Source organism: Neomonachus schauinslandi, chromosome 9 (assembly GCF_002201575.2).
Source record: "Neomonachus schauinslandi chromosome 9, ASM220157v2, whole genome shotgun sequence".
Taxonomy (NCBI): domain Eukaryota; kingdom Metazoa; phylum Chordata; class Mammalia; order Carnivora; family Phocidae; genus Neomonachus; species Neomonachus schauinslandi.
The window spans coordinates 114,527,772-114,550,302 of record NC_058411.1 but is presented as its reverse complement, the minus strand read 5'-3'; the positions used below and the strand labels follow the sequence as shown (position 1 = coordinate 114,550,302).

General features: G+C 36.3%; 1 long non-coding RNA gene across 1 annotated transcript in view; it reads right to left on the bottom strand.

Moving 5' to 3' along the window:
• Window positions 1-2,534: 2,534 nt before the first annotated feature.
• The window catches only part of LOC110583919, a 57,167-nt gene continuing 37,170 nt past the window's right edge, over window positions 2,535-22,531 (bottom strand). The window contains exons 2-3 of the long non-coding RNA XR_002480542.1: window positions 17,081-17,123; window positions 2,535-2,559 (exon numbers count right to left, since the gene is read on the bottom strand). This is a non-coding gene — a long non-coding RNA (uncharacterized LOC110583919). The remainder of the gene's footprint in view (window positions 2,560-17,080; window positions 17,124-22,531) is intronic.

The window sequence follows — 22,531 nt, the reverse complement described above, 5'->3', positions numbered from 1 at the left end:
ATAACTATACAGGCATAAAAATGTAAAGAGGAGAACAATTACAAAAAACTTAAGTGGGAAAAAAGAAAGTAAACCAAACAGAACTAATTCTTCTGGATTTTTTCTTTTTTACACAATGGCATGCTTCTTTATAATCAAACAACTTTTAATAAGATAATGTTTACCATTTTTCAGGAATAATTTGGGTAACAAAATCCCAATTAACATTACATCAGAATCATGGAAATCATCACATAGGGTTTTCCACTGAGGGTGTGGAGTGTAATTTTATCATAGAATGCTTCCTGTAGCTGAAATTAATGTCCTTATTTTTAACTGGATTATAACAAGCCAGGTTCTCAACATCTGGCATTTTATCTATGAAGAATGCTCATCTAACTTGAATCACTATCTCTGAATCTATTTGTTATCTTGATTTCACCTACTCTTGTAAAATTGATATCATACAGAATAAGCTAGAATTTATCAATGTGTAAAAAGCAATAAAATAAAATAGTTTTATGGTTAAGTCTAAAAATAGTTTCATGCTATAAAATGTAATCTTTCAAAACCAAAATATTTCAGATTTCTGGAACATTTTTAGATAGGGAAAAATATAGATTTGCATTAATACACTTTTTGTGGGGGGTGGTTCTATTTCTATGTGATATGCACTGACAAAAGTATAAATTTACAAGAAATTACCTGTTGACATCTTAATTTTTAAATAGTTTCATTCTTGGTCAAAAGTTTAGGGTTGAAAAACAGCACCTAAAATTAATAATTTAGGAGAATTTATTTATTGAAGGCATTATAAAAGTCAAATATTCTAATAGCAATATACTTTTAAATGATGAAAACTAAGACATTATATGCTAGTGACAAAATTCTTTGGTTAGGGCAACTATTTTTTGGATACTTAATACATATCAATAAAAAAATAAACATAAAAAACTAAAAAATCAACATTAAACAGTATAAACACACTGAATGTAAGTGATTGCCTAAATAATGTAATCTTAAATCTCTGCAGAAAAGTCAAGCTTTATTTTTAATAAACATTATTAATGTAGTAGTATACTATATAAGATTATACACAAAAGATATGACTCAGTAAATTAAACTGAATGACCTGAATTGACTTTTTACTTTTTCATAAAGCCTATTTCTAATCTGACTTTAAACAGAATAACTTCAAATTTTTCAGCTTATCAAAAATAGATAAAATACACTACAGAAAAATCTTTAACAGCATTTAAAAGGTTTGCATTTCTATAGAAACTTTGAAACTTTTATTAAAGAACTGTTAAATTTCCTGTAGATTGAACTTTATTTTTACCAATTTACATATGCCTAAATTTAAAAAAATGTCTGGCATCTGGCAAAGCAAATAGCTATTAAGACATGCTTATGTGTGAAGTTATCTGCTCTAACAGAAACAAAGGACTTAACAAATATATATGAAGAGATGAAGGATACTCTGTGATTTACAAGCTCTCAATTTCATTTTATAAAGTGACTTACTCCTGACAGAAAGACTTTGTAACAGAAATCTCAACAACTTCCTATTAACACAGGAGTAATACCCAGGTATTCGCAAAGCCAATCACTCTTTCTCATACAGACAAGCAATGAGAGACAGAGACAGAGAGAGAAATTAAATCTACTTAATTTGAAACAATCACTGTCTCACTGCATGAGACCTTTTTCCAAACAGAGCTTACCTCAATAAAAACTTACATTCATACAAACAATAAATTTTGTTGGATATGCACTGTTTCAAAAGTTTTCAATACTGCAGCCTACAACAGCTGTGCCTTGCATTTTATAAACTACTGAAAATCAGATTTATATGGCTGCAGTGTGTAGTGTGGGCGAGGTTGAGACAAAGACAAAGACCAAGGTGTGCACAGAGGTCAGGCACCAGCCAAGGGAACCACCCCTTTCAGTTCAGAGTTGCAATGAAGCAGAATTTTATTCATAAAAGGACTTGTACTAAGCTACCCGTTCAAATCACTGTCCAATTTTTAAAGTTATGAAATAAACCACATTCTTTATGATGTAGGAAAGATGTTAGGGTTTGAAGCCGACAGCGAAGAAAGAATTCTTGAGGTGTCTTTGGTGCAAAAAGGTGATTTTATTAAAGCACGGGGACAGGACCCATGGGCAGAAAGAGCTGCACTAGGGTCATGAGGAGCGGCCAATTATATACTTTCAAATTGGGAGGGAGTTAGGGAGTGCATAAGTCTCTAAGGAATTTTGTAAGCAAGGTTTCCAGGACCTTGAGGGGGCTAGCTATTGTTGGGAAAAGTCATTTATTATGGGCTAATAAAACCTTAGTCATGAGACCCTTCAGATGTATATCGGTGGGTCATATGCTTGGGGGGTGATTGCCAAAACGTATCTTGGGTTTAGAGGTAAAGGAAATTTCTAAAGGAATTTTTATATGTTAAAGTAGACTTACAGGATCCTGGAGAGTCCGGTTAAGATTGCCTTTTGCCCTTAGCAAAGTGTCAACATTGAGGCAGTTGAGTCCCTAGAGGAATGTCACTCTGCCTGTTTCAAGGACTTGTCATTGGGCTGTAGGTAGTAAGAAAATTTAATAATTTTTCTTCTGCCTTTGTTTCCCATATCATTTAGACTCCTTATCTTTGCATATGGAATAATTCAAGAGTGCTGTGTAAAGTTGTGGAGAAAAGGAATTTTAACTGGGAACTTATGGACAAGTGTTCCATAGGGTATTTTTAAAAAGGAATTTGCTTCTGAAGCACATGACATTTATATAAATGATGATTTCAAGAACTTATAAAACTAAAAAGAGGTAATAGTTCCAATAGAGCATATATCACCATGTTCAATTTGAAATGAATATAATTACTGAACATGATTAATATTGATGGCAACAAAACTACCAGCAAAATAATATATGCATTAAAGAAAGCTATGAGTTTTAAAAATAATAAATAATTTTAAAATGTTTACTAAAACTATAATTTTGTTTAAATGAAGTACAGGGTTCTTCATCATATAATTATCTAAAGTATGCAAAGCATTTAGATGGTTATCTTTTCTAAAATCACAATTCATACATTACTATTTGATTTAACACTGAAACTATTATATTTGTTCTTTTAAGAAAATATTTAAATAAACTCATATAATCCCATGCTCTAAAAACAATTCATTATTGCATATTATTTCCCACATTCAAGGGCAACTTTACATAGCTACATAATCTTTATATATGTATACATATACATACTCACACACATATACATATCTATCTGTTGACAATCATGTTAGCTTACAGTGTTTGAATTTTAAAATGGTATTTTTGGGGAACCTGGGTGGCTCAGTCGTTTAAGCTTCTGACTCTTGATTTCAGCTCAGGTCATGATCTCAGAGTTGTGAGATCAAGCCCCAAGTGGGGCTCCATGTTGGGTGTGAAGCCTGCTTAAGATTCTCTCTTCCTCCCCCTCTACCCCTCTCTTCCCCTCTCCCCGCCATGCACAAGCACACACACTCTCTAAAAAAAAAAAGGGTATTTTTATGAAAAATCGGTAAACTTTCTTTTATTTGAACTATAGAACGATTACACTGTACACTAACATGAAAATGACCACTAAATCTTGGGGTGCCTGGGTGACTAAATCAATTAAGACTCTTGATTTCAGCTCAGGTCATAATCTCAGGGTCTTAAGATAGAGCCCCACATTAGCCTCTGCACTCAGCAAACAATCTGCTTCTCCCTCTCCCTCTGCTCTTCCCACTGCTCCCTAATACATAAATAAATGAAATCTTAAAAAAAAAAAGAAAAGAAAAATGACTACTAAATCTTATATAAGAGATAATGGTCTGTGACTTCACCCATGACATTCAAGATGTATTATTCAGAGATATATCGTGGCAGTTGGTTTGGTATTAATTATTTTTTGCACAATGCAAATAAACTTTACCTTTGAGTCTATGTGATTCTAAAGTAGGAAATCTAACATTTTTTTTTTAAGATTTTATTTATTTACTTGACAGAGAGATAGACAGAAGAGCACAAGCAGAGGGAGTGGCAGAAGAAGAGGGAGAAGCAGGCTCTGCACTGAGCAGGGAACCCGATGCGGGACTCGATCCCAGGACCCTGAGATCATGACCTGAGCCGAAGGCAGACGCTTAACCATCTGAGCCACCCAGGCGCCCGGAAATCTAACATTTTTTTAAAAGATTTTATTTATTTGTTTGCCAGAGAGAGAGCAAGAGAGAGTACAAGCAGAGGGAGTAGCAGGCAGAGGGAGAAGCAGGCTCCCTGTTGAGCAGGGAGCCTGATGCGGGACTCCATCCCAGGACCCTGGGATCATGACCTGAGCCGAAGGCAGATGCTTAACCAATGAGCCACCCAGGCTTCCCAGAAACCTAACATTTTTAAAGCTAACTTTTTACTCTAAATGAAAGTTTTGTTCTCTAAGAACAACAAAAATGTAACAAGTAGCTTACTATCTTTAAGAAATGATGGACAAGGGCGCCTGGGTGGCTCAGTTGGTTAAGTGACTGCCTTCGGCTCAGGTCATGATCCTGGAGTCCCGGGATCGAGTCCTGCATTGGGCTCCCTGCTCGGCAGGGAGTCTGCTTCTCCCTCTGACCCTCCTCCCTCTCATGCTGTCTGTCTCTCATTCTCTCTGTCTCAAATAAATAAATAAAATCTTTAAAAAAAAAAAACGAAATGATGGACACATAAACAAGTAATTACAAAAATGTTTTAGGCTGACTCATTTAAACCATATTTGAATTTACAAAAATTACAATTTCATTCAATTCATCCTAATATAGTCTCACAGAGACCTATAAAGCCACTATATTAATACACAAAAAACAAAGCTTAACTGTTAAAAAGAATCAGGGAAAGACTCCAAGAGGATGTACTATTTGTGCTGAATCTTGAAGAATGAGCAAAAGTTTGTGAACAGAAATGGATGAACATTCCAGATAGAGGTAACAGCATGTTCAAAGGCACAGAAGAAAAAATGTATTCCTAATGTACTCAAGTTAATTGCAGGTAGATTGCAGGCCAGGATGTGTGCCGGATATGTGTGTGGAGTATGTGTGGATTTATAGGAAGGCAGGATGGTGGGGGAAAAGAGTGGCAGGAATAGGTATTGTAAAATAAACAGGGTCCACGTGCTAGACTTTATCTTAAAGGCTTAAAGGATTTGTAGCAGAGGAGAGACAAGATCACATCTGCGTTCTTGAAAATCATTTGGATGGCAATGTGGAAAATATATTGCAACCTACAGAGGAACTGATATCAGGCAAAGCAGTTTGGAGCCTATTCTAATAATCAAGAACAATGAAGAAATAAAGCAATAGGCATGAAGATGAGAGAGAGAGAATTAAAGATATGCTTAACAAGCACACCCAGAGAATGGGTGAGCAGTGTATGAAAGAAAGAAATCAAACTTACTTTTACATATCTATGAGGGAAATGTACTGGAAACCACAATGAGGTATCATAGCACACCTTTAGAATGGCTATAATAAAAATGACATACAATAGCAAGTGCTAGCAAGAATATGGAGAAACTGGATCCCTCATACTTTGATGGTGACACAGCCATTCCTTAAAAAGTTAAACATAAATTTACCACAAATGTATTCAAGGGAAATGGAAACACAGGTCCACACAAAGACATATAGGAAAATGTTTAGAACAACATTATTCATAATACTAAAACTAGAAATCACTCAAATGTTTACTAACTAATAAATGGATAAACAAAACATGGTTATAGCCATACACTAGGATGCTATTCAGCAATAAAAATGAATGAAGGATTAGAACATATTACAACATGGATTGACTTCAAAAACACACTAAGCAAAAGAAGCCAATTATGAAAAATCACATACGGTATGATTCCATTTATATGAAATCTTTGGAAAACACAAATCAATAGAGACAGAGATAGATTAATGATTGCTTAGGACTGGGGCTGGACACAGGAAATGACTACAAATGAGCACAAGGGATCTTTTTAGAGTGATGGAAATGTGCTAAAGTTGGATTGTGGAGGTGGCTGCATAAACTCTAACTTTGATGAGTCATTGAATTATACACTTAAAATAGGTGAATTTTATGGTATATAATTTATACCTCAACAAAGCTGTTTAAAAACACAAAGTGGGGTCACCTGGGTGGCTCAGTCGGTTAAGCCACCAACTCTTGGTTTCAGCTCAGGTCATGATTTCATGAGTCATGAAACTGAGCCCCAAATAAGGCTCCACGCTCAATGAGGGGTCTGCTTAAGATTCTCCCTCTCCCTCTCCCTCCACGCCACTCGCACGCACTCTCATTCTCTTTCTCTAAAATAAATGTCTTAAAAAAAATAAAAAAACAAGGGAATATAGAAACAAATTTCATGAGTAAGATAATGATTTCCATTTGGTCATGTTAAATTTCAAGTGCTACGGGGACCTGTAAAAGGAAAACGTTTGAAACTGCAGATTTTGTATTCAGGTTAAAATGAGGTTCTAGATAAAGAGATTTGTGATTCAAATTCCACAGGTAGGTTACTCAAGCTATTTATGTGAATGAACTAGGTCAGAGTGTGCATGTGTTGTGTGAGGCAGAGACCATGGAAAACATCAATATTTAATGGTTGGAGAAGGAGCTCATTAAGAAATTATCAGGGAGGGGTGCCTGGGTGGCTCAGTCGTTAAGCGTTTGCCTTTGGCTTGGGTCATGATCCCAGGGTCCTGGGACTGAGCCCTGCATCGGGCTCCCTGCTCGGCGGGAAGCCTGCTTCTCCCTCTCCCACTCCCCTTGCTTGTGTTCCTGCTCTATCACTCTGTCAAATAAATAAATAAAATCTTTTTTTTTTTAATATTTTATTTATTTATTTAATTGACAGAGAGAGAGACAGCGTGAGGCGGAGCACAAGTAGGGGGAGTGGGAGAGGGAGAAGCAGGCTTCCGGCTGAGCAGGGAGCCTGATGCCGGCTCGATCCCAGGACCCCAGGATCATGACCTGAGCTGAAGGCAGTCGCTTAACCAATTGAGCCACCCAGCCGCCCCTAAATAAATAAAATCTTAAAAAAAAAATTATCAGAGAAATAAGAGAAGAACCAATGTGACCAATGCAAGATTTGCTCCACAGTTTCTGGCATCAGTTCTCTCGTGTTTATTTCCATAATTCAAAATCCTTATCCTATTTCTATATTCAGCACCCTAGACAACAACTAACTCCCAGCTAGCAAAGATGAGGCTTTGTTCCCTTCTACTACCTTCTTCCTCTTTAATTTGAATGTTTGATAAGTTACACTATATTTATTTCTTCTCTTGGTTACATGTGTAATTTTAAATAATATATCTTAATCAGTGAACTTGAGTCAATTCACTGACACCTTATCACGTAAAATAATAACTGTGCTGCTAACTTTGCTTCTACCTTTTCTTTCCCCACTTCCTCATTCTGTTGTGATAAGCTGTATCTTGACTCTTACATCACACAGGTTTTCAACATTTATATTCTGATATGTAACCCTAATAAAGTCTTTCTTAATTTTGTCTCTAAATTTACTTTAAAAGTTGAAAACCGGGGGCGCCTGGGTGGCTCAGTCGTTGGGTGTCTGCCTTCGGCTCAGGTCATGATCCCGGGGTCCTGGGATCGAGCCCCACATCAGGCTCCCTGCTCTACGGGAAGCCTGCTTCTCCCTCTCCCACTCCCCCTGCTTGTGTTCCCTCTCTCACTGTGTCTCTCCCTGTCAAATAAATAAATAAAATCTTAAAAAAAAAAAAGTTGAAAACCAATAAACCACAGTTTTATTAATATAACTATGTAAATAGTATTCACAGCAAATGCATGCAGTATGAAAATAACAGCTTATTTTGTTTCAGTGTCACAATATCTGGGCCACTTATAATATTCCCAGCAGCAACATAAAATAGATTTTCTTTTCTTAAGTTGTAGATTAAAATGTTATATTTACATTTGCATCTTATTTGTACATCTAGTTTGGCAGGGGCGAGGGGACTGAAAAATAATGTGCTTTATTATAGATTCTCAAATACTCAGCTCTTAATCATACTATTTACTGCATGTAGTCCCCTTTTATTCTCTGAGAGATCCTTTCCAAAGCTCTCCTCTACCTCCTGCTCAAATCTGTACTGAAGGTTCTCTAGAACTGCTACCTAATTCAGCTGTCATTCTAAAATTTCCCTTGCATGACCTTTTGGACGATTCTACTTCCTGGATCACCTGTGTTTCTTTAGGTTTACTTTCTCATTTTCCTGCATTACATCATCAACTGACTTCCTAAAACAGGATGTGGTAGAAACTTTGAATTCCTGCATGACTAAAGACATCTTTCTTCTGTCTTTGCACTTGAATGACAGTATTTGACTGGTCATATTAATTTACATGGAAAACAAATTTTATATTGCTTTATTTTCTTCTAGTATCCAGTAATAAAGATAGAAGTCCGATGCCAGTCTGATCATTAAAACTTGGAAGTAACCTGTCTGGTTGTTCTCTCACTGCCCCCCTGGAAATATTTAAAATCTTCAATTTATGTTTGGGGTTCTGAAGTTTTGAGAATGATACCCAGTCTCATTCTCACAAAAAATTTTTTTCCAAATAGTGCTGGACAATCATTTTGTGCCCTTTCTATATGAAGGCCCATGTTCCTTAAGCCTTAGGAAAATTATCTATTATTTATTTTGATAATTTCCCCCTCTGCTATAAAACTCCTATAATTTGGATGTTGAACACACTAGGCTGGTCCCCTTTGGGTCTATATTTTGTTATATTTCCTTTTATCAATGCTCTGGGAGATGTTTTTCAACTGTACCTTTTATTCCTACTTTTGAATTTTTTTAAAACTTTAGTGATATCTTTAATTCCTAAAGAGCTTTTTATTCTCTTACTAATTTTCTACAACTGTTCCCATTTTAGGGATTCAACAACAATTCAAATCTCTCACAATATACTGGTTAAAAAATATCTCTAGGTTCTATTCGGTGCCCCGCATTATATCACTTCCTTTCAGGATCAGTTTTTCTGTTTATCTTGGTCTTCTCTATTCTGTTGCATTTCCTCAAATATCTGGTAAGGCTTGGTTGTCTACTCACATTTAAAACTGCAGTATTTGGTTGATTATTCTAGATAAGGGGTGTGAATTCCTCTGCTGCTTTTTAAGTAGATCTGTTTCTCAACAGACCTCACACCTTGAGTAAGAACTATGATTAGGTGCTCTATATGCCTGGGTAGAACATCTGACTGGCAGGTTTATTTTCAGAAAGAGCTGGTTAAGGAGCTAGCTAGCCAACTGTAGAGCCATCAGATGAGAGATTAAGGAGGACCTTCTAGAGCAGTGTGGAAGCAAATTACAGATCACAGGTTTCTATATGGCCCTTGAGCTAAGAATGACTTACTTTTTAAAGAGTTGTAGAAAACAAACACAAAAACTGCAAGAAATATATACCACAGAAATCGTAACCTTATAAGACCTGCAAATCTTAAAATATTCGCCATCTGACACGTCACATAAAGTCTGCTGACCCCTGTTCCAGAGCCAACAGCCCATATTGGAAGTCCCAGCTCCCCACTGACTTCACTTAATTTCTTTAGAAAAGAGACTTCTTTTTTTCTTGGGAGTATACACCTGACTGCAATCCCTCCAGCCTATTCTGCATGGGGGGTGAGGGGAGGAGTTATTATCACAGCTGTTTTATATATTGATCTCCAGTTAACTCTTTCCCACCCTCCCTACCTTAGTCAATCCTATTTCTTACTCTTGTTCTGTCCTTCCTGTCAAGACTATGCCTGAAGTCCCTCTGGGGTTCTAGCAGGCAGGAGAGGTTGGTGCCCCCAGTTCACTGCAGCCTACTTATAGCACATTGGGGGCTATGGTTTTAATCCACCAACATCTGTTTTCCATCTTCCAAAAAACTGTCCATCTTCCAGAAAACTGTCAAAATCACAAGTCTACTGGTAACCCTTAACTCCTTTCCTTTTCACCTTTTCATATCTTCCTAGTCTATTTTTTTAAAGATTTTTTATTTATTTATTTGACAGAGAGAGACACAGTGAGAGAGGGAACACCAGCAGGGGGAGTGGGAGAGAGAGCAGGCTCCCTAGTGAGCAGGGAGCCCAATGCGGGGCTCGATCCCGGGACCCTGGGATCATGACCTGAGCCAAAGGCAGACGCCTAACGACTGAGCCACCCAGGCGCCCCACTTCCTAGTCTATTTTAATGGGATTTAAGAAGAGATAAGACCATGAGTCCCCATGTACTAAATCCACAATCTTGAACCAAAAAACCAGTTCTCACTATTCCACCCTTGATTCTGAAGGAGAACTACAGATTAAAGAGAAGCTGGTTGGCTGGCAGGTAAAAGTAATCAAGTAGAATTAAAAACAAATATTTAATTTTAAAGTAACTGGTGGAATTAAAGGAAATAAATCATACAGTAAATGTTATAAAGAATCAAGGCAGAACAAAAATAATACATAAAATAAGATGGCTGAAGGAAAATAAAGATAATCATTAAATTATTTATATTTATTATTATAAATCACCCACCATAAAAGATAAAACCCTTAAGACTACTAAGAAACAACTATATGTTATTCAGAGAAAAACACCAAAAATCAAAGATTAAAATTATGAGGATGGACAACAGAAACTAGGTTGTATAGAAATACCAGACAAAAAAAAAAAGAAAGAAAGAAAGATCAGACAAAATGGAATTTAGGTAAAAATAAATAGAATAATAAAGTTCACTTTATATTAATAAAAGGTATATTTTACAGTGCAACATCTTAAACCACTGTGTACCAAATAACATTGCATTAAAATGTTAGATATAAAGAGAAATGGACAGAAATACTACAGTAGTAATGATTCATCCACACCTCTCAAGTTTTGACAGCTCCAAGAGACATAAAATAAGCAAGGATAAAAAATAACAAAAAACTGAATTAACAATGGCTAATTTTTGAATTCCCACAAAGTTTTACACCTTTACACCTATCTGCTTTAATCTGTATATGTAATCTGAATGCTAATTTAGTGATCTTAAGAATCCTTGCCAAAAATCAGAGAGAACTCACCTCCTTTTGTCAGGTCCTAATTAATTTATTGTTTTGTTTTGTTTTGTTTTTATAAAGTTGAGAGTAAAAAATTCAGAAATCTAAGGGACAGAAATCAACCAAAGAGCCTTTTGCAACAAGACCCTTTTATTTCTAGTCAGGTTAATATTATGTTATAATCAGATATTGCTTCCTATAGTTTCTAAGATACCCGCTAATGAGGTTTTTATTGCAAATGCTTGAGCAGCTGAGACTGCCTCTTTTCTGTCAGCCATTATTAGGAGGAAAAAAAAGTGGGGAGCAGGGGAGCAGTTCATCCATGGTCAGTGTCTTTGGTATGACCTGAAGACTGTTTCCTAAAGTGACAAAGTGACATGATCTCCTCTTTTATAAGTTAACAGTTATGATATGGAATAATTTTTTTTCATTTCAGATACTGAGAGAAAAACAACTTCTATTTTCTAAAAGAAATAACATAATTAGCAAGTTATACTTAATGTCTCCAGAGACCAAGATTTAAGAAGCAGAACATTTATGCTTCTAGTTCTTCTCCTATTGTCATATAAATTAGCTTTTGGAATTAAATTACCAAGGCTTTGCAGGGCTATACTCTAAAAATCCAGTTAAGCAGTCCATTTCTTCCTAGATGCCTGTAGCAAATGGTCACAAAGTCTCTTATACCTCAATCATATTTTCCAAGGTGCTCCTGGCATAGGTGGGTATTAATCATGCCTATTTTACAGATGAAGAGTTTACTGCTTAGAATTGGTGGTGTTTTTGATGGCCTTCAAGCTAAAAATGGTTTTTTACATTTTTAAATGGTTAAACAACAACAAAAAGAATATTTTATGAAAATGTAAAAATTAAAAAAAAAAGAAAATGTAAAAATTATATCCATTTGAAATATGGAATTCAAATATAAATAGTTTCACTGGAACACAGCTACACTCACTCATTCATTTACATATGGCTGCTTTCATGTCACAATAGCAGAGTTAAGTAGGTACAATGGAAATTGTATGGCCTATAAAGCCCAAAATATTTACTATCTGGACCTCTATAGGAAAAGTTTGCCAATCCCTGGCTTAGGGAAATTAAGTAACTTGCTCATTACATGGAAAAGTCTAGAATCAAAGCAGGAATATGACTATAAAACTCTGCTTTTAACTAAAATCAAAAGTATACCTTGCTCAGCACTTGTAAAACATATGATTTGGTCACATATCATATCACATTCTCAATAAATTCTCTATCAGTTAAGATGCCCTGTCTGCAAGTGCAAACCAACTCAAAATGACTTAAACAAAAGTTAAAGGGATGTCATCAAGGACCCAGGATCTTTCTTTTTTTGTGCTCTGCCAACCTTTTTTGTAGGCTGCCTATATTCATGGCCTCATGCCTGCTACAGCAATCTGGAAGTAACTGAGATGACATCCAGAGGTATAAAAAAACTCTTTACCCTATGCCTTTTTTAAGTAAGGAAAACTTTCCTAGAGTACCTAGCAGACTTTTCCTCCAGTATTATTGGCCAGAATAATATCATTTGCTCATTTCTAAACCAATCACTGGCAAGGAGAATGGAATCACCATGTTTGAGTTAGATGATTAAGAGTCAGCGCCCTTGGGCGCCTGGGTGGCTCAGTTGGTTAAGTGACTGCCTTCGGCTCAGGTCATGATCCTGGAGTCCTGGGATCGAGTCCCACGTTGGGCTCCCTGCTCAGCAGGGAGTCTGCCTCTCTCTCTGACCCTCCCCCCTCTCATGCTCTCTATCTCATTCTCTCTCTCAAATAAATAAATAAAATCTTTAAAAAAAAAAAAAAAGTCAGCGCCCTTACAGTTCAGAAGGGACCAAACATTACCTGAAATAGAAGACCACCTTGATAACTGAACAAAATATGGGTTTTGATAAAAGAAGAAGGGGGAAGTGGCTATTGAGGAAGCAGTCAATAGTGTCCACCATATATTCCTTAAGACCAGAAGTCATATAATTTCTAATTTTAATGTATTAAAAAAATTAAATTAAAAAGTTAAAATTTGGGGGGCACCTGAGTGGCTCAGTTGGTTGGGCAGCTGGACTCTTGATTTCAGCTCAGGTCATGATTTTGGGGTCCTGGGATAGAGCCCTACCATTGGGCTCTGCACTTGGTGGGGAGTCTGCTTGGGATTCTCTCCCTCTGCCCCACCCCCTACTTTCTCTATCTCTCTCTCTGAAATAAATAAGTAAATCTTTTTTTAAAAAAGTAAAATTTTTGGCTGCCTGGGTGGCTCAGTCGTTAAGCGTCTGCCTTCAGCTCAGGTCATGATCCCAGTGTCCTGGGATCGAGCCCCACATCGGGCTCCCTGCTCAGCAGGAAGCCTGCTTCTCCCTCTGCCAGTCCCCCTGCTTGTGTTCCCTCTCTTGCTGTGTCTCCCTCTGTCAAATAAATAAATCAAATCTTTAAAAAAAAAAAAAAGAAAAAGTTAAAATTTTGGAATCCTTATCTTTGGGAATTTGTCTTCAAAATTTTTCATCAATACACCTAGATAACTGAAACCATGCAAGATTACTATGTATTACAACAGGTGTCCTAGGAAGATGTTTCATAGTCCTAAATGTTTTCTTTAGAACAGTAAAAATGAAAATAAATTCGAGTCAGAGAACTAGGTGTGGATGTTGGCTCCACCCCTTACTAGTAATATGGCCGTGGGCAAGCTACTTAAACACTCTGAGCCACAGTTTCCTCAAATGTAAAATGAGAATTATACAATCTATATTGCAAGAGTGAGGATCACAGATTAGAGATTATATAACTCTCATTTGCAAAACATGTATGTCAATAAAACAAACCTCAGAAAAGCATAAACAAAAATAAAATCATAAACTGTAAGAGACAAAGAACAGACTTAGTGAATAAATTCAAAAGCTAGTCCTTTGAACTTAGAAAAAGTCTGACCCAGGGCGCCTGGGTGGCTCAGTCGTTAAGCGTCTGCCTTTGGCTCAGGTCATGGTCCCGGGGTCCTGGGATCGAGTCCCACATCGGGTTCCCTCCTCGGCGGGAAGCCTGCTCTCCCTCTCCCACTCCCGCTGCTTGTGTTCCTGCTCTCGCTGTCTCTGTCTCTGTCAAATAAAATAAATAAAATCTTAAAAAAAAAAAAAAAAGAAAAAGTCTGACCCATTATTACTATTTTCAAATATTGCCTCAGAAATATCCAATGAGATAATTAAAAAACACCAATCTATAAATATTAGAAGAAAATAGATAAAGAAGATCAAAATACTATTAGGAAACCCAAAGGAAATCAAACAAGGAAGTCACAGAACTAGTAAGAAAATAAAGTAGCTAACTACAAAATGAATATATGAAGAACAAGGTATTTCCTACAGATTGGCAATAATCAGTTTTAAAATATAATTGAAGAGAGATTGGATCAAAATTCTAAAATTAGGGATGCCTGGGTGGCTCAGTCAGTTAAGTGTCTGCCTGCGGCTGACTTCATAATCCCGGGGTCCTGGGATTGAGCCCCAAATCAGGCTCCTTGCTCAGTGGGGAGCCTGCTTCTCCCTCTGCCTGCCGCTCCCCTGCTTGTACTCTCTCCCTCTCTGACAAATAAAATCTTTAAAATAAATAAATAAATAAATAAATAAATAAATAAATAAATAAATAAATAAATAATGTGTCTGCTTTCTCTCTACCTCCAAAACAAATAGTATTTCTCAATGAAAAAAAAAATATGCGTGAGAGAAAATAGTGTAATTAGCAGAACAAAAAATTAAGAGCTCTAAAAGAAAAGAGATGGGATGGCAGTTATAGCAGAAATGAATGAAGCTTAAATATGCTTAGGAAGGGAGTGATGCAAACGGTGGAAAACGTTCTGAGAATATTCTGTGTTTAGAGGAAATGGGTAAGAGGAGAAGGGTGGCCTGGATTCACTAGTAAGGGAAATAATAGGAAGACTAAAATAAAAACATCTAAATGGATTAACTCTTCCTACTGAATCTTCCACTTATGTTAGCTAAGCAGCAGGCAACAGACAAGTTTGCCCCAGGGTGGAATGCTGGAAGAGCCCAAGGGGCTAAAGGGGATTGAAGAAGAGATGATAATATGAAGAAACAGCATTCAGAGGGAGGAAAGCAGAATAAATCTCAAATATGAGTCAGCATACAACTAAGAACCACCAAATACTTAAAGAGAACCAATACAATGTGTTATATAATAAAGAATATATCTGGTCTTTGTCTCTGCTTCCTGGGAGGGAGAGTAAATCTTTGGAATTTCCCAAGTAATAGGAGTGTCTTTGTTATTCATCAACCCCTTGGATCATACCTGAGGTTATGAATTTATACCAATAAGATGATCAAGATGTGGCTGGTCACCAAAGAAACTGACAATGGGATTACAGGGCCAACCCTCTAATCAAAGCTTTGAGCCAGTCCAATCACTGGGGAGGAAGGGGGAAGAAGGGCACTAGAGATTGAGTTCAATCATACCTACATAATGACAATAAAAGTTAATAAAAACCAGGGACACAGAAGCTCAGCAAAGGTTTCTCGCTGGTGACCACATGCATATACTGGGAGGGTAACATATCCTGATTCCACAGGGAGATACCACAGAAGTTCTGCATTCAGGACCTTCCCACACCTTGCCCTATAGGTCTCACATTTGGCTGGTCCTGATTTATATCCATTATAATAAACTATAATCATATATAGAACACTTTCCTAAGTTCTGTGAGTTATTCTAGTGAATTTATTGAACCTGAGGGGTTGTGGGAACCTCCAAATTTGAAGTCAAAGAGAACAGGTGGTCTGGGGACCCCTAACTTGCAACTGGCATCTGAAGTAAGGCAGTTTTGTCAAGCAAGATGCACTTTAATCCACGGAATCTAACACTAACTACAGGTGGTTAGCATCAGAATTGTATTGCAGGAAACCACTATGAAAAAGATGTAGTGAATTAGAAGATTAAGCCAAGTAACTCACTCTGAATCTAATGCAAAAAGTCAAAGAAAAGAAAATCATGAGAAAAAAACTAAGAGACAGAAGACTAGATCCTGAAATTCTGACAAGATGCCTAATGGTAAGAAGAGAAAGAGACCAGATGAGGAAGAAATAAAGATTATATTTTCCTTTTATGTCAAAATAATAGCTGATGCATAATTTTTTAAAAAATGAAATAATGTGAAACTCAAATCAGGTAGCTCTCAAAATGAGAAATAAGGAGGAGTATGAAGCCATTCAGTATTGGTCAAAGAGAGGATATAGATTTTTTTAGCAATGATTAGATCTGAAAAATATATTTAAATTTGTGGTCAAATTGAATGTAAGAGGAACAAATGGAAAATGAGATAAAAATGCAAAGATTTCTAAACCACCGAATAAAAAAGGACAGAATGAAGAACAGTTGATCAGCCTAGAAAGCACAGTCAAAGGAAAAAATAAAAACAAAAGAAGAAAACATAATGAATTTAAAAAGCTTAAACAGGTTGGTAGTAATAATTCCATAGAATCAATAACCATAATAATTATATGGACATTAATCTCAGATTAAAAGACAAAGGTTTTAGGTTTTTTTTTTTTTAAGATTTTATTTATTAGAGAGAGAAAGAGCACGAGCTGGATAGGAAGGGGCAGAGGGAGAGGGAGAAGCAGACTCCCCACTGAGCAGGGAGCCCAACACGGGGTTCGATCCCAGGACCCTGAGATCATGACCTGAGTCAAAGGCAGACACTTAACCAACTGAGCCACCCAGGTGCCCCAAGACAAAGGTTTTTATTTATTTATTTATTTATTTATTTATTTTTAAGATTTTAATTTATTTGACAGAGAGAGACACATCGAGAGAGGGAACATAAGCAGGGGGGGAGTGGGAGAGGGAGAAGCAGGCTCCCCGCTGAGCAGGGAGCCCGATGCAGGGGCTCGATCCCAGGACCCTGGGATCATGACCTGAGCCGAAGGCAGACGCTTAATGACTGAGCCACCTAGGGGCCCAAGACAAAGGTTTTTAAATTGAGTAATATAAAATAATAAGATATAACACTTACCATCCAGCTTTGTACTGTTTCCAGGAGACATACCTAAAATTAGCTGACAAAGTTAAAAAAATAAGAGAATGAAAAAGAATGCAGCTAAATGCTAACCTAGCACCACGCACCAATAACACTATCAGACAATAGATTTCAAGGCAAAAACCACAAAATGACATAAAGACAAATGGTTCATACTAATAAAAGATAAAATCCCATGAGAAAACAATTACATATTTAACAATACTGTTTGAAATGGGTGGATAAGATAAAAATGGATAGAAACACAAGAAGATAAATCCTTAATCTCACTATAGGAATGTTAAATGTACCTTACTCTCAAGTTAAAAGGCGAGGTAGAATCAGAAAAATAATACAATTAACAAGCTTGATCCAGTAAATATCATAAATCTTTGTACCCAGAGAATATATGTATTTTTTCAAGCACACATGAAAGATTAAAAAATAAAATGGAAATGAAGCATACAGATAATAGATCACTTCAGTCTTATGACTGAACTGCAGTGAAGCCAGTTTTTTTCCCTTTTGTCACTATGTAGCCCCTAGACAATTTTGTGGAAGACAGATAATTCAAGCTGCAACTATACATTTGGTCTTTAAATATTTCAGGTAAATAACCAGAAAAGTCCTCATGAAAGATAAATTTGAGCAAGAAAAGTCACTGTGCATTTTTAAATGCTTGATTTTACCAAAAAAAAAAAAAGGCTTTGTTTTTTAATTTTTCTTTTCTTCTTTTTTTTAAGCTTTTTCTTTTAATTCCAGTATACTGACATAGTGTTATATTAGTTTCAGGTGTAGAACATAGTGATTCAACAATTCTATACATAACTCAGTGCTTATCATAAGTGTACTCTTAATCCCCCTCTGGTAACCATCAGGTTGAGCTCTATAGTGAAGAGTCTGTTTCTTGGTTTGTCTCACTCTCTTTTTTCCCCTTTGCTGGTTTGTTTTGTTTCTTAAATTCCAGATGAGTGAAATCATATGGGATTTGTCTTTCTCTTACTGACTTATTTATCTAAGCATAATACTCTCTTGCTCCATCTGTGTTGCTGCAAATGGCAAGATTTCATTCCTTTTTATGGCTGAATAATATTCCATTATATATATATCTTTTATTTAGATTTTATTTATTTGAAAGAGAGAGTGAGAGCACAAGGAGTGGGGAAGGGTAGAGGGGAACCCATTGTGGGACTCGATCCCAGGACCCTGGGATCACCACCTGAGTCGAAGGAAGACACTTAAACAACTGAGCCACCAGGCGCCCTGTATCACATCTTCTTTATCCATTCATCTACTGATGGACACTTGGGCTGATTCCATAATTTGGCTATTGTAAATTATGCTGCAAAAAACAAAGGGGGTGCATATATTCCTCTGAATTAGTATTTTTGTATTTTTAGGGTAAATACCCAGTATTGCAATTGCTAGATCATAGGGTGGTTCTATTTTTAATTTTCTGAGGAAACTCCATAATTATTCCACAATGGCTGCACCACCTTGCATTCCTATTAATAGTGCACAAGGGTTCCTTTTTCTCCACATCCTCACCAACACTTGTTGTTTCTTGTGTTGTTGATTTTAGCCATCTGATAGGTGTGAGGTGATATATTTCATTGTAGTTTTGCATCTTTATAGAATGATGGAGCCACTATTAACTTCATATGGAAAAAGACCCCTGACATTTTCATAGAATGGTAGAACCTTGTCATCCAATCACCTAAGGCTTTTACTTTAACTTTGATGAAAGAAAATAAAATCAGTACTTTTTAGAAATATAAATACAATCTATATAAAAATATTCTGTCTACTTGGTAGAGAATGGAGAGGACTTTCATCCCCATTTTTAAAAATAGACACTAAAATAAAATCATTTTGGGGCGCCTGGGTGGCTCAGTTGGTTAAGCAGCTGCCTTCGGCTCAGGTCATGATCCCGGAGTCTCAGGATCGAGTCCCGCATCGGGCTCCCTGCTCGGCGGGGGGTCTGCTTATCCCTCTGCCCCTCCCCCCTCTCATGTGCTCTCTCTCTCTCATTCTCTGTCAAATAATAAATAAAATCTTTATAAAAAAATAATAAAATAAAATAAAATCATTTTTACACAACACAATTTTCTGTGAAAGAGAACGTATATAACTAGATTTTCATTAAAGCTTTGAAATAAGAAATAAGAGGTTTTATTAAAACACAATGATAGGGGTGCCTGGGTGGCTCAGTCGTTAAGCGTCTGCCTTCGGCTCAGGTCATGGTCCCAGGGTCCTGGGATCGAGCCCCGCATCGGGCTCCCTGCTCCGCGGGAAGCCTGCTTCTCCCTCCCCCAATCCCCCTGCTTGTGTTCCCTCTCTCGCTGTGTCTCTCTCTGTCAAATAAATAAATAAAATCTTTAAAAAAAAAAAAAAAAACACAATGATAAATGAAATTTTATAGCACCATTAATAAAATAACACTTTAATATTAGGAACTCAAATTTATTTCAAATGAAAACATTAAACCTCTCTTTCCAAATATAGAAAAATGGCACATTTACAAGATTAGAAACTAAAATACCAAAAGCTTAATTTCTACAAAGTACCACAATCTATTCCAATAGGAAAAAAGGAAAGAAGGAACAAATGGAGAGAGGGAGGAAGTTAGTGATAATATTACTGGGACTAAATTAAAACACCCATGGATATATTTTCCTCCCTCTAAAGCAGTAATTTCAAAGAAAAAGCATCTAAGCACTTTTCTATATTTTATATTCTCAATTTGGTATAAACCACAATTTGTCACTGTTAGGAAGTAAAAAGTACTAAAGCTATATTTATAAGAATAAGATTTGGGGCTGAGAATTAGAAAACTTAGAAATACGTGTTTTGCTGTTATAAGAGAGCACAACTTTCATGTTGTTCTATACTTTCAATCCTAAGCAATTGGTTTCTAAAACTTAGTCAGATAGTCCTCGGGATTGAGGCATGTAGTGCAGTTAAGAGAATGAACTTTGGAGCAAGGCAGCCCTGTGTTGAAAACTTGGATTTGTCACTTACAAATCATAATCTTGAGCAAGTTGCTTAATAGATTTGTCACCTGTAAAAGAGATATATAAGTATAACCAACCTCTTATTTCTTTTAATCCTCAAAAGAAAAACCTAATTGTGTAAAGCCCTTAGAATAGTTCCTGACTCACATGAGTAATCAATAAATATTAACTATTAATACAGCTAAATATTAGTTAATCACGATAAATATAAATATTTATTAGGTTTTTTTAAAAGATTTTATTTATTTGAGAGAGAGAGCACATGAGAGGGGGGAGGGTCAGAGGGAGGAGCAGACTCCCCGCAGAGCAGGGAGCCTGATGCAGGACTCGATCCTGGGACTTCAGGATCATGACCTGAACCGAAGGCAGTCGCCCAACCAACTGAGCCACCCAGGCGCCCAAATATTTATTAGTTTTATGCAGGTTATACTATAGCAAAAATAAGCACAGCTAGGTGATCAAATCCCAGAGATTCAAGACAGTTGGAGTAGAGAAAGCGGAGTTTGACAAACCGTCACAGCACAGAGAAACCACCATTCAATAGACCTGCTCCTTCATTCAGTGCCAATATGAAATGCCTCCCAGAGTTCCCTGGGCTAAAGTCTACAAAATTAAAAAACAGAAAATGAACCAAAGACTTCAAAAGATATACAACTGGGCACCTGAGTAGCTCAGTTGGTTGGGCAGCTGCCTTTGGCTCAGGTCATGATCTTGGGGTCCTGGGATGGAGTCCCACATTGGGCTCCCTGCTCAGGAGGGAACACTCCCCCTATTGTGCTCTCTCTCTCTCCAGTCAAATAAATAAAATCTTTAAAAAAAAAAAAACACCAAAACCCCAAAAGACATAGAACTTACCCAAATTGATCCAGTGGATGGTTATTTGCCTTATATCTTGGGCATAGTTTGAAAGCCTAAATCTACAGATATTAAGAATTTAACTAGAAAAAATTAAAATAACTTGTTTCTGGATTTTATATATGCTGCTTATTCTCCTATGTTATTTTTCATCAGTTCTGAGAGGAAAATTAAATAAAATTGGACTTATATTCAACACTTTCCTCAAATAAATGGCCTAAATTTTTAAGAATTAACCCCTTATGGGATGTTACTAAACTGGTGAGGATTGTGAGACAAGGAGAAAGTGTTAAAAGCAATTAAAAACTTCAATATCCCTGTATCAGTATTAGACAAATCCAGGAGGCACAAAATCAGTAAGGACATAGTTGAACTCAAAAGAATCATCAAATAACTATATATCAATCAAATATAATTGACATCTATAGAATACTTCATCCAATAGCAGAACACGCATTCTTCTCAAGGTCACATGGAACATTCACCAAGAGAGATCAAATTCTGGACCATGAAATATACCTTAACACATTTAACAAGATAGAAATCATACAATATGTGCTCTCAGATCACAATAAAATTAAACTAGAAAATACTAACAGCTGGAAAATCTCCATATACATAGAGATTAAACAACACACTTCTAAGTAACATATGGGTCAAAAAATAAACCTGAAGATAAATTTTAAAATATTTTTAACTAAATGAAAAGAAAATTACAACTTTTCAAAATTTGTGGGATGCAGTAAAAGCAGTGCTTAGAGGTAATATTTATAGCATTGAATGCATATGTTAAAAAAGAAGAAAGATCTGAAATTTATCATCTAAGCCTTTTTTTTTTAAAGATTTTATTTATTTATTTGACAGAGAGAGACACAGTGAGAGAGGGAACACAAGCAGGGGGAGTGGGAGAGAGAGAAGCAAGCTTCCTGCAGAGCGGGGAGCTCGATGCTGGGCTCGATCCCAGGACCCTAGGACCATGACTGGAGCTGAAGGCAGATGCTTAACGACTGAGCCACCCAGGCACCCTATCATCTAAGCTTCTACCTTACAAAAGTTAAAAAAAAAAAACAAAACATCAAATTAAATCCAAAGTAGAAGAAAAGAAATAAGAAAAATTAGAACAAAATCAGTGAAACTGAGAACAGGAAAACAACAGAGAAAAATCAATGAAACCAATCACTGATTCTTCATAAAAAATCAATAAATTCAATAAGACCCTAGCCAAGTTAAGAAAAAGAAAGAAAAAAGACAGAAAAATACTAAAATCAGAAATGAAAGAGGGGACGATACATGGACATTAAAAAATGATAAAGGAGTATTAACAACTCTATGCCCACAAATTTATAACCTAGATAAAACAGACCAATTCCTTGAAAGACACAATCTACCAAAACACAAAAGAATAGTCCAAAAAGACTTACCTTCATTAAAGAAACTGAATCAACAATAACCTCCCAAAACAGAAAGTACCAAGCCCACATGGGTTCACTAGTGATTTCTAGCAAACAATGAAGAAAAAAATTATACCAATTCTATAAAATCTTATCCAGAAGAAAGAAGCATAAGGAATATTTACTAA